At 44.9% G+C, this 11,144-nt stretch overlaps 1 non-coding gene across 1 annotated transcript; it reads left to right on the forward strand.

Annotated features, from left to right (window-relative positions):
* Positions 1-10,595: 10,595 nt before the first annotated feature.
* On the forward strand, positions 10,596-10,702 carry LOC123458941. Its single transcript, XR_006635875.1, has one exon. It is a non-coding gene; the product is annotated as a U6 spliceosomal RNA (small nuclear RNA).
* Positions 10,703-11,144: the final 442 nt, after the last annotated feature.

An 11,144-nucleotide genomic window follows, 5' to 3' on the forward strand; every position in this document is an offset into this window, starting at 1 on the left:
CTGGAGGCTCTGCTGTGCCATTTTTTTTTCTCTCTCTCTCACTCTCTTTCATAAAAATAATTACAACAAAAAAAAAAAAAAAAAAAACCTTAACAACAAGGTTTCACTGTGTGGCCCTACGGGGCCTGGAACTCATTATGTAGATAAGGCTGGCTGCAGGCTTAGGGCCAGCCTCCTATTCAGGGGCTGGAAGTAGATTCACAAGCTCACCTTCCAAATGTAAACTCTAATCTGACCCACCCAACAGCTCATCAGAATTAACCATTTTGTCAAAAGTAAGTATTAATCAGCTGGGAGTGGTGGCACACGCCTTTGATCCCAGCGCCTGGGAGGCAGAGGTAGGAAGATCACCAGGGAGATTGCCGTGAGTTCAAAGCCACACTGAGACTCCATAGTGAATTCCAGGTCAGCCTGGGCTAGAGTGAGACCCTACCTCAAAAAAAAAAAAAATAAAACACAAAAAATTACTAATCAATGATTCAATTATAATATGTACTCTAATGACACTCATATTGGTTATTTTTCTTACTCCTGTGACAAATACCTAACAAAAACATCTTAAGGAAGGAAGGGTTTATTTCAGCTCACGGTTCAAGGGGACGCAGCCCATCATGGTGGGGAAGGCAGTGTGAGGCAGCTGGTGACATTGCATCTTCAGTCAGGAAGCAGAGAGAGATGAATGCTGGTGCTCAGCTAGAGTTCTCCTTTCTATTTTTTATTTATTTATTTTGATTTTTTTTTTTTTGTGGTAGGGTCTTGTTCTAGCCCAGGCTGACTTGGAATTCACTATGTGGTCTCAGGGTGACCTTGAACTCATGGCGATCCTCCTACCTCTGCCTCCCGAGTGCTGGGATTAAAGACACACCCGGCTGTGTTCTCCTTTTTATTATTAAGTGCAGAGTTGGACTTGCCACCTCAATTAACCTAATCTAGAAATGCCCTCACAGACATACTCAGAGGTTGGTTTCCAGTATGATTCTAAATCCCATCAAGTTAACAAGACTAACAATCATAACAATTATGCAAACTATTCGCTTAAAAATATTTCAGGGCTGGAGAGATGGCTTAGCGGTCAAGCGCTTGCCTGTGAAGCCTAAGGACCCCGGTTCGAGGCTCGATTCCCCAGGACCCACGTTAGCCAGATGCACCAGGGGGCGCATGCATCTGGAGTTCGTTTGCAGTGGCTGGAAGCCCTGGTGCGCCCATTCTCTCTCTATCTGTCTCTCCCTCTCTCTGTGTCACTCTCAAATAAGTAAATAAAAAATAAAAATAAAATATTTCAGCTTTCTCCACATTCTGCCTATCTGAAAGCTTACCTATTGTCAATTATACCATACCCCATGGACTGACTTTTCTCTAGCTGGTAAGTACAGCCGCATAGGACCACAGAGGCCATGTGCATCATCCAAGAAAGATTAAATTCATGAGCCGGGCTTGGTGGCACACGCCTTTAACCCCAGCACTTGGAAGGCAGAGGTAGTAGGAACGACATGAGTTCAAGGCCACCCTGAGACTACAGGGTGAATTCCAGGTCAGCCTGGGCTAGAGTGAGACCCTACCTGGAAAACAAACAAACAAACCAACCAAAAAAAAGATTAAACTATGTTCAGTGGCACCTCGAGATGAGTGTATTTTATACTGCCTCTCACATCTATGAAATTTGATGGCTCACAGGAGGCACAAGTAACTCTCTTATTGTCATTCGTTCACAAATGAAATAAAAACAAACAGGCAAGCAGACAAACCAACAAACAAATTATACACACCATATAACCCCAGCATATGCAAAATGTGATTGGATGATTGCTAGTTCCGTGAAGTCTAAGAGAGAAATCAAAGAGTGAGGTGTACGGGAGCAGTTGCCTCCTGGCTGCTGGGACAAAACACACAACCAAAAGCAGCTGGTGGGAGGACAGAGTTTATGTCATCCTAGAGTTTCTTCATCATGCTGGGAAAACATGGCAGGTACAGACAGCAGGACATCTCAGCACCCTGTCTTCATCATCTGAGTGGAAGTAATCCATCTACTGGGCTTAGAGCCAGGCTATGTTACCCCGAAGCTCACCCCTGGCAAAATACTGCCTCCAGCAAGGCTCCACCTCCCAAAGGTCCCACAACTGTCCCCAAATTGCCACCAGCTTAGGACCAAGTATCCAGAACACATGAGGTCTGGGGGGACATTTCACATTCTCACCACTACACACATAAAGGTATTTCAGCTCTACTATGGTGGATTCTCAAGGCACTGGCTGTCAATATTGTGAGGTGGGCTGTTGGGGGGAGCGGAGTGCACAGCTTATAATTTTAGTACTAGGAAGATGGTATCAGGAATACTACCAGGAGCTCAAGGTCTATATAGTGAGTTCTAGGCCAGCCTAGACTATAGGATGAAACCCTGTTCCAAAAAAAAGACTAAAACAATAAAATTAAATTAAAAAGTGAGGGAAGTTTTATAGCAAAAAGGAAAGTGATAAGAATTTAATGGGGATGGAGAAAAGTCTGGTATTTCTAGAATATATGGGTAGAAAAATGCCAGAAAAGGTGCTGGAAGACTAAATCACCAGAGCCTGCAATGTGCTTTCCTCTAAACAATCAACTGTCAGCAAACGTTTTGAGCATAAGAGTGAAATACTAGGGTAGTGGAGGAGGAATAAAAACACAGACATAAGCTTAAAGCTACTCCCTATGTTCAAACAAGAAATAAGGAATAAATAATGACAAACAGTAGCAGGTATATGGTTTCCACAAATATGCTATTGTTTGAAGGAGGGATGTGACTTTGTGTGATAGAGTGCTTACCTAGAATCCCCAGTGAAGGACTGGGGGCATGGACCAGCTGTAGAAAACTTGCCTAAGAATCCCCATAGTGAGGGCTAGAGACATGGTATAGTAGTACAGCATTTGCCTTGAATCCCTCAGTAAGGGGCTGGGGCATGGCTCAGAAATAGAGCAACTGTCTAGAATTCCCCAGGAAGGGGCTGGAGGTGTGGCTCAGAGGTAGATTACTTACCCAGAATCCCTCAGTGAAAACCTGAGGTCCTGGCTCAGGGGTAGACTGCCTGCCCGGAATGCCCCAGTGAGGGGCTGGGGGTCATGGCTCAGCAGTAGACTTGCTTTAATTACAGAACCATATCCCCGGCCCAAGTGCTGTTCTCACCTTCACATCATGGAAGAAGATGGATCCTACGTCTCTTGTCTCTCTCCCTTCTTATAACGACACTAATCCATCTAAAAGGCACATCTCATGACCTCAATAGCTCCCAAAGGCCCTGCCTCCAAATATAGTCATGGGCAACATGTAAGTACTGGAGGATGCACACAATCATTCACTGCATGACGAGACCTCTCCTTGGACCCTAAGCTTGACTGAATCCTGCCCAACCTTGCCCAAGTCTTGTCAGACCTGCCTCTGAGATCAGGATCCTAGATTTCTGCCCAGTGGCCCAAGACATGTAGAACCAAAGCTCTGTCACTTACCCAGCTCTAAGACATGTCACTGTCCAGAGGTCCCTGCTGCAAACCTATATTCCCTGTGTTGGGGAGTCTTTGGAAAATGAATGCACTTAGGTCCAGACTCTACTCGGGTCCCTTGGACTTTTCACTGGATCAGCGTGTTCTCCTTTCCCTGTGGCCAAACTCATATAACCAGCTCTGTACTTGGGTTAATTCATTCCACTCCCTTCCCCTCCATAGTCTCTACTGCTTCTCTCTCTACTTTGCTGAAGAGCCAGTTTTGCTGTGTTCACCCACTCAAGTCCATGTTAAATGCCCCTATTATATGCAAAGCCTGGCCCAGGATTTAGGGCTGAATAAGTAGACATGCTTTAGAGATGACACCAACATTGTCTGGAAACGAAACTAGAGTGTGCGCCACAGGCCTTTATTAATGGCAGAACATGTGCATGCTGCACCCGCCAATAACTTTTCAGATGGCTGTGGGAACTGGATCGGCCTCCTAACCCAACAAAAGTATTAAAACAAAAAAAGCGCATTTCTCCAAATGAGCATCGTAGGAAGCAAAAATGAGTCAAAAGTCAAACCCACAGCCCGGCGTGGTGGCGCACGCCTTTAATCCCAGCACTCGGGAGGCAGAGGTAGGAGGATCACCATGAGTTCAAGGCCACCCTGAATACATAGTGAATTCCAGGTCAGCCTGAGCTAGACTGAGATCCTACCTCAAAAATAATAATAGTAATAATAATAATAATAATTTTAAAAAATTAAAAAGCCAAACCCAGAGTCTAGGAAGATGGCACAGTTGGCAAAGTGCTTGCCTTGTAAGCATGAGGACCTGAGTTCAATTCCCAGAGGCATTTTGAAATGATGGGTATAGGGGTGTGCCTGTGTAATCCACGTGCTGGAGAGGTGGAAACAGAAGAGTCCCCGAGCTCAGAGGAAGAAGAAGAGGAGGAGGAATAAAAAGAGGAGAAGGCAGAGTGGAAGGAGGAGGAAGAAGTAAAAGAAAGATGCCCCCACTTACATGTTCATGGGCATGCCTTCCCATACACACATGTACCTGCCACACACCAACGTGTACATACAGCCAAAAGACCATGACTGTCTCCGACCTCCAAAGCGGATCCCACCTCACACGCAACATCTTCTCGGCGGTGTCCAGCGTGCCAGCCCCCCGGCTGGGCAGCCAGCGCACCTGCAGGAGACAGCTCTCGGAAGGCGAGAGCTGGTGAGGGATTCGCAGCATCAAAGAGCTCTTCACATGCTCAGCTTTCAGAGCTACTGGGTCTTATCCAAAGAGCCATGTGCTTGGAGCTAAAGCTGATGGATTCGCGAGGAACCCCGAGATGTGGACAAGGGAGCTGACAGGCTTTACAAACCTTACATGCTATTTTCATTCTTCTTTCCTTCTCTCCTGAGAAAAGTAGGCGTTAAAAGGTTTATAAGGGAATTAGCCCTTCCTTTCTTCCATGGGCATGCTCCAGGACTCTGAGAAAGTGCTCATCTGCGTCTGTAGCTCAGTATACAGATCACACGGGTGAAGGGAACCATCCTGCAGGCTAACCTCCGTGGAAAATAGACATTTTCTCTGAACACTTTGACCATGAATCATATTCCTACTTTCTTTTTCGAAAAATATTTTTATTTATTTGAGAGAGAGAGGAGAGAGAGGCGGACAGAAAGAGGGAATGGGTGGTCCAGGGCCTTTAGCCACTGCAAACAAATTCCTGACACATGTGCCACCTTGTACATCCAGCTTATGTAGGTACTGGAGAATGGAACCTGGGTCCTTAGGCTTGGCAGGCCAACTCCTGACCCACTAAGTCATCTCTCCAGCCCATATCCCTGCTTTCTAATGCCATAAGCAATATATACTGCCTCCTACTTGTCTGGAAAATTCTACACAGGTATTCGATACCCTATTGTATCAGTTACGTCTCTCATTGCTATGACAAAATACCTGACAAGAAGTCACACAAGTGGGGAAGGGTTTACGCTGACTCATAATTTAAGAAGTGATGGAGAGCTGGAGAGAGTGCTTAGTGGTTAAGATGCTTGCCTGAAAAGCCTAAGAACTCATGTTCGACTCTCCAGGTCCCACACAACCCAGACGCACAGTGACACAAGAATGCAGTGTCACACATGTACCACAATGGGATGAACATGTGTGGAGTTCGAGCGCAGTGGCTGAAGGTCCTGGCATGCCCATTCCCCCCACCCTCTCTCTCAAATAAATAATTTTTTTTAACAAAACGTGATATAATTTACCAAGGCAGGGAAGGCATGGTGGCAGGACCATAAGAAAACTGGTCTCCTTGCATCCACAGTCAGGAAACAGAGAACTTCTTTCTCTTTTTATTGAGCATGGGGCATGAGTCCATGAGATGGTGCTGCCCATGATTAAGGTGGTCCTTCCCATCTCAACTAACCCAATGTAGAAACCCCAGAGATTTGTCTCCTAGGCGAATCCAGATCATGCCAAAGCTGACAATCAATATTAACTACCACACCTACTAAATCAACATGCTTACTCTATGCCTCTGGGAGCAGGATTTGGCTTAGAATGTTCCTTAAGATACTAGATCTCTTCTTGCTGTGCCAGCCAGGAAAAGTACCATGTTACACCCACTCCTAGAAAAGCCCGGCAAAAATGTGGCACAATGTTAAAAAGTTAGAAAGAGAAAAATCTCCTATATTGAAAAATCCACTGGGAATCCCCCAACTATAATAACAGTAAGTCACAGTGGGCTTGGTGACACTGGCCTGTCATTCCGGCTCTTGGGAAGCAGAGGCAGGATGATCAGGTCTTCAAGGTCACCCTCAGCTACATAGTGAGATTGAGGTCCTCTACACAAGATCTTGTTTCCAAAAAAAGAGGGGCAACAAAAACAAAAAACTAAGTCACATCACTCTACCAGAGTTGTTTGATTCTCTGCTTTACAGATGGAGGGAGGGCCAGATATATTAGTTTACTTGGGAGTTGCTATGACAAAAAAAAAAAAATACCTTTGAGAAAAGCAACATAGGGAAGGTGAGATCTATTTCAGCTCACTGTTTCAGAGAGATTTCCATTCATCATGGTGGAACATTCACCCAGTACAGAGACTAGGAAACAGAGAAAGCAGGCTGGAAGCAGGAGCGGATCTAACCTTTAAAGGCTCTCCCCTATTGGCCTATTCTACCTTCCTAAAGGATCCGTTGCCTTGGGCTCAGAACATGAGCCTGTGGGAGTATTATGTAACTTTTCCCGGGAACGACATGAGCAAATAATCTATTCACCCCAGATAGGTAGGGTCCCGGCAGCAGATCAGTGAAACAATTCCCCCCAAGACTAGCTTCGTGAACCAGTTAACTTCATTGCTGTAACTTACTGAGCATAGGTGAGGGGTTACTTAACAGGAGCACGGGTGACTCAAAGACAGAATCACTGTAACGTCATGCCACGCCCCCCACCAGTGGGCGACAACATACAAAAGCTGCACCCCTGGAGCTCCCTAAGTGGCTGGCTGGCAGTTCAGCCAGTTTGGCACTCTCCCCACTCCCCACAATTGTGACTGCTTCCATAAAATTGAGGAGGCGCTTATACATTTCAGGAGACCTGTGTGTTGGATACAGGCTGACTCTTGTAAGTTTATTTTACTTGCCGAGGCTCCTTAAGCCTCCCTCCAGGAGAAGATGTTGCCATTCAGTTATACAACTGGGGTAATAGCAGAGTCAAACCGTAGTACGATGGAGACACAGATTTTTCTGGTCTTGCCTGGGTGTCACATAGCAACACATTGGAGTAGGCAATTTTCCCCTCTTTTCCCATTCTTGACCCCTCAGCCACACAGGACAGAAACTCTCGGGACCTTGTCTTAGATTTCAGCTGGTATGTGTCTGAGCCCTTCAAAGGGCTTGCACGATTCCCATATGGAGCCCTCAGAGGGCCTGGGATGAAAAGTATTATGTTAAGCATGAGCATTTTTTTCTCATTAGATTGTCCACTTTTTTTTTTTTTCCTTTCAGCAAGATCCTCATCTCAGTCATTTCTTTTCCCTTCCAGACCCCGGGAGCCAGAAATAAACACATGCAGTCTTCACGTTGATGTAAATAACCTTCGACTTGATTGAACCCATCTGCTGGGGCTGTTGCTTGAAATCATATAGCTCTGGGGTTTAGCTGCTGCCTTGCTTGAGAACATTTGTTTTGCTCCTTCAAAGAGAACCCTTACTGCAGAAACCCTGTGTTCCTTTTCCTGGTGTCCACAGGGGTGGTGTGTCTAGCCATTTTCTCATGAACAACCACTTTCTCCCTCTTCTTTTCTCTTCTTCATTGCCCCTGAAGCCTCTTCCTGCTGTCCAGCCTGAGACATCATTCTGTCTGGGATTTTAGATCTGAAGGCCACCATCCAATGAAGGTAAGTTGTAGGCATAGTCCATGGTACCCCAAATCCCCAACCCAGCTCCCAGGCAGTTAAAGTACCCTACTTCTAGATCTGAATTGGTACTACATTCTCTGCTAATAATAGCAACACTAGCAGCTAAATATACAGGACACTTGTTATGCAAACTATTATTGTAGATATTTCCAAATGTTTGTTTTCACTTGTTTTTTTTTTTTAAATCTTTGTGTGTACGGTATGGGCGAGATATATGTGTGTATTGTATGTACATATGCATATGTGCAGAAGCCAGAGGAATATGTCAGATGTGCTTTTCCGTCATTCTTCAGACAGTCACTCACCGAACCTGGAACTCCCAATTTTTTAAATGAGACTAGCTTACTAGCAAGTCCTAGTGATCCTCCTGCCTCTGGCCCCCTCAGACCCAGAGTTGCAGACATGGGTAGCCATGCCCAGCTTTTTACATGGGTGCTGGGGATCAAAGTCAGGCCCTCATGTGTGTGTAACAGGAAGCCCTCTTACCTACTGAGTCCTCTCTCTAGTCTCTTCATCCGTTTTTGTTTGTTTGTTTTGTTTTAAGACAGAATTTCTATGTAGCCAGACTGGTCTTTAATTTGCTGTGTAGCCCAGGCGGGCCTTGAACTCATGACCTTCCTGGCCTTAGTCTCACAAGTTCTGGAATTGCCACCATGCCACAAAGCACCCTGCTTTGAAACTTGCATTTTATTTCATCTTTAAAACAACCTCAAAAAACTGAAGCATGTACAATGACGAAGTCATCTTCATTTCCAAGCTATTGTGAATAGAGCGGCAATAAACGTGATTGAGCAAGTATCTCTAAGGTAGTGAGACCAGTCCTTAGGATATGTGCTTAGGAGCGCTAAAGCTGGGTCCTATGGAAGATCTGTTTTTAGCTGTCCCAGGAACCTCCACACTGATTTCCACAATGGCTGGACCAGATTGCATTTCCACAAACAGTGTAGAAGGGTTCCTCTTTTTCTACATCCTCACCAGCATTTATGGTCATTTGTTTTCCTGATGGTAGCCAATCTGACAGGAGTGAGATGGAATCTCAATGTAGTTTTAATCTGCGTTTCCCCAGTGATTAGGGATGTAGAACATTTCTTAGGTGTTTATATGCCATCTGTATTTCTTCTTTTGAGAACTCTTTATTTAGTTCCATAGCCCATTTTTAATTGGGTTGTTGGTTTCTGGTTATTTAGTTTTTTGAGTTCTTCGTATATCCTAGCTGTTAATCCTCTGTCAGATGTATAGCTGGCAAAGATTTTTCTCCCACTCTGTAGGTTGCCTCTTTGCTGTATTCACAGTGTCCTCTGCCGTACAAAAGCTTTGTAATTTCATAAAGCCCCAGCGGTTGATCTGTGGTTTTATTTTCTAAGCAACTGGGGTTATATTCAGAAAATCTTTGCCAATGCCAATACGTTGAAGGGTTTCCCCTACTTTTTCCTCTAGCAGTTTCAGAGTTTCAGGTCTGATGTTAAGGTCTTTAATCTATTTGGACTTAATTTTTGTGCATGAAGAGAGAGAAGACTCTATTTTCATCCTTCTACAGATACATATCCAGTTTTCCCAGCACCATTTGCTGAAGAGGCTGTCTTTTCTCCATTGAGTATTTTTGGCATTTTTGTTAAAGATCAGGTGGCTGTAGCTACCCAGACTTACATCTGGGTCCTCTGTTCTGTTCCATTGATCTATATGTCTGTTTTTGTGCCAGTACCATGCTGTTTTTGTTACTATGGCTCTGTAACATGGTTAACATCAGATATGGTGACATCACCAACCTTATTTTTGTTGCACAAAATTGTTTTAGATATTTGAGGGGTTTTGTGCTTCGAAATGACTGTCAATGTCAACTGAATTGATTGAGAATCACCTCAGAGATTAGTGAAGCACGTCTGTCTTGGTTTTGTGACCTAGTCCATGGTTTTCTCCACTGATGAATTCACAATCTGAAGGCTGTGGGGAGACATTGGAAAGTATAGAAGTTGGGGCTTGGTTGGAAGAAGTGGGCCCCAGGCATGAGGGCTGGAGCATGCCCCTGAAGGACGTATCTGCCCTGGTCCCTTCTTGGCTTCATGTGGCTTTCTGATTGCCGTGAGTTGACCAACTCTTCCACTACGCTCTCCCCACCATGCTGGATGAGACCTCTGAAACAATGAGCAAAATAAATCTTCCTTTAAGTGTGCCTGCTAAGTGTCATGGACACAGGGATGCACAATTAAACTCATTTGGGCACTGTTCCCAGTCATGTCAAATCTGGCCTTCCTGTACCTACTATAAGTAACCAAACTTAGGTCTTCTCTTCCGACCCAATTTTCTCAAAGTCTCTATTTATATCCCTGAATGTAGAACCTTAGAGTCGGCCCACCCAGTAGAGTTCAGACTCCTTGAAATTGGTGTCTGTATTAGTCAGGGTTCTCTAGAGCAACAGAATGGATATGTATTGCAAAGGGGATTTATTAGATTGGCTTACATAGTAAAGGCTGGACAGTCGAACAGTGGTTGTCTGTAGGCTGGAGAGTCTGAGAACCCTGTAGCTGGTCAATCCACTCAGCCAGATGCCTCCGCAGTCCCAACCTGGCATGGAAGGCCTGAAGGATTCCTGGAGATCCACTGGTCTTCAGTCCACGTTGGAAGGCTGATGAGGCCAGGCTCCAGGGTCCAAGGATAGCAGCAATGGAGTAGACAGATGAAACAGCAAGTAGTATGGCAGCCAGTCAAAAAGGCACTGTGGGTGCTCGCTTCGGCAGCACATATACTAAAATTGGAACGATACAGAGAAGATTAGCATGGCCCCTGTGCAAGGATGACACGCAAATTCGTGAAGCGTTCCATATTATTTTTTGCAGTGGCTAGAGACCCTGGCTTGCCCATTCTCTATCTTTGTATCTGCCTCTTTCTCTCTCTGTCTGTTGCTCTCAAATACATAAATAATAAACAAAAAAATTTAAAAAAAAAAAGGCACTGTGGGGCTGGAGAGATGGCTTAGCACCTGAGGCACTTGCTTGCAAGCCTGATGGCCCAGATTTGAATCCCCAGTGCCTACAAAAAGCTAGATGCATAAAGAGGCGCATGTGTCCGGAGTTGGTTTGCAGTGGCTAGAGGCCCTGGTGTGCCCATTCTCTCTCTCTTCCTCCCTCTCCCTGTCCTTCTCTCTCTCTCCCTTACTCCCTCTTTCTCTCTCTTGCAAAGAATACTTAAAAAAAAATATATATATATATATATATATATAAAGGCCCTGTGTTTTCCTAGAGCCTCTTTTTTTTTTTTTTTTTTTTGGTTT

The sequence above is a fragment of the Jaculus jaculus genome, chromosome 2 (assembly GCF_020740685.1).
Source record: "Jaculus jaculus isolate mJacJac1 chromosome 2, mJacJac1.mat.Y.cur, whole genome shotgun sequence".
Classification (NCBI taxonomy): Eukaryota; Metazoa; Chordata; class Mammalia; order Rodentia; family Dipodidae; genus Jaculus; species Jaculus jaculus.